Source organism: Echinops telfairi, unplaced genomic scaffold (genome assembly GCF_000313985.2).
Source record: "Echinops telfairi isolate 266 unplaced genomic scaffold, ASM31398v2 ScPeMD7_7427;HRSCAF=8465, whole genome shotgun sequence".
NCBI classification, from domain to species: domain Eukaryota; kingdom Metazoa; phylum Chordata; class Mammalia; order Afrosoricida; family Tenrecidae; genus Echinops; species Echinops telfairi.
In genome coordinates this window covers 14,873,379-14,875,317 of record NW_022111327.1, presented here as the reverse complement: position 1 = coordinate 14,875,317, position 1,939 = coordinate 14,873,379, and the positions used below count along the sequence as shown (strand labels likewise).

Below are 1,939 nucleotides of genomic sequence, written 5' to 3'. Positions count from 1 at the left end.
CCCCCCCCCATCCTTTTCCTGTACCCTCAAGGAATCATTACCCCCCTTACTGTTTGTGAAGGGTAATCTATCTTGGCTTCATGCACCAAACCATTTTAATTGTACAAATGAATATACTCATGTCTAACAAGATTAATTTTTAGAGATAGAACAAAAACCCTAATAAGGAGGGGAGGAGATATTAAAGAACTAGAGGATACGTTATATTCCATCAGTGCTATACAGCACCTTGGGCTTGACATTCCCTTCAGCATAGCACTGCTTGGCTGTTGATGGATAGGTGAGTGATTTGAACCCACCAGCTGCCCTGTGGGACAAAGATTAGTCAGTCTACTTCTGTGAAAATACAGCCTTGTAAATCCTGTGGGGCAATTCTAATCTGTCCTATAGGGGCACTATGAATTTGGGGCTTTAGTCTGTAGAACAAATATGCATCAAAAATATATCTTGGACTCTGATTTTAACTAGCTCTGTATTGTAACTTAGGTTTGTTTCCGTCTAAATTGGGTTCATTCTCTGAAATAATTTTAAAAATGAATTGTACAAATTCATTTTAAAATGAGGCAGTAGCTTAGAAAATGCTAAACATTTCCCCAGTACAGAATCTGTTATGCATTCAATGGATACAAACATAAGGAAACTAGACACAGAATTAATATTTTTAACTTTTATTGGACCCAGGATTTTGAACGCAGAAACAACAACAAAAAAATCAGGAAGGTTCCTCTAAGGGTAGGGTAACCAGTAGCTGGTGGTATTGGGCGATCAAGCTTCCTCTATGAAGACTCATGTTATTTAATGGTGTTACCAGGTCCTTTACATTATGATGAAATATGTTTTCTTATTCCCAAAGACCACATTTAAACACATCCCTCTATGTCCTTCCTTTTCTTTATAATTTTGCTCAAAAGATAAATGTGTAAGAATGGAAAAAAAAAACACCTGGGTTCTTCAAGCATCAAAAAATATATATTTTTTTGAGTTTTGAGGTTTTTTTTTTTTAACATTTTGTTGTTTTGTGTTTTTTTTAGTTAAACAAATGTTCTATATCAGTGACAAAAATTAAACCAGATTGCAAGATAAAACAGTAAAAACATTTTTCAGAAAATGTTTCATTTCTATTTTTAGTAAACACTGTCTACTTTAAATCTTATTTGTAAAAATATAAAAAATAATAGTTATTTAGCTAGATAAAAATTAAAATAAAATTTTAGCCAGCTAAGCCATGCATTCTAAAGTACATCAATGCAATGAAATACATAGAATCTCTAGATTCTAAGAAAGTGCAATTTTGAGTAAAATCAAACATTATACTGCAGTTTGGGTGAGAGGCCTCCGTGTTTTAAGAAAGTAGTAAGTAAACGGAGATAATTTTCAGCCCTGGTGATGTTCATTCTAGCAGATTAAATAGCAGCTAGAGGCACAATTCACTTTTTTTCATTCCTTAAGATTAAAAATGGGTAATATGGAGAGAAGCTGCTAATGTGTACCAAGGTTTCTTTATAAGATGATGAAAATATACTAATAGTTTTCTGGATTATATATCAGTTAAAATAATTGCATTTAGGTATATGAATTCTATCAATAAATTTGTTTCAAAAAGACCCAAGAGACATCTAAAAAAATAAATGGGTGATTCAATCTTGGGTATGCATAAAAGAAAAATTAAAATGTTCAAAGAAAGGATAAATTTTCTTAAAAAAAAAAAAAGTCCCAAGAAATACATAAAAAAATCAACTGTATGTTCAATTCTGGATTTTGGCAAACAAAAATAATAATAAATAGAAATGTTCAGAGAAATGATACATTTGTTTTTAAAAAGAAAAAAACCAAGAGACACATCTGAAACAATAAGTAGATGATTCAATCCTGGGTTTTGGCACCCCCAAAAATAAAAATAATAAAATAAATACATACATACATAGAAATGTTCAAAGAA

The 1,939-nt window shown here is 31.3% G+C and overlaps 1 protein-coding gene across 1 annotated transcript in view; it reads left to right on the top strand.

Annotated features, from left to right (window-relative positions):
- Positions 1 to 1,939, top strand: part of DOCK11 (dedicator of cytokinesis 11) — a 171,006-nt gene that overhangs the window by 96,153 nt on the left and 72,914 nt on the right. The window lies entirely within an intron of this gene.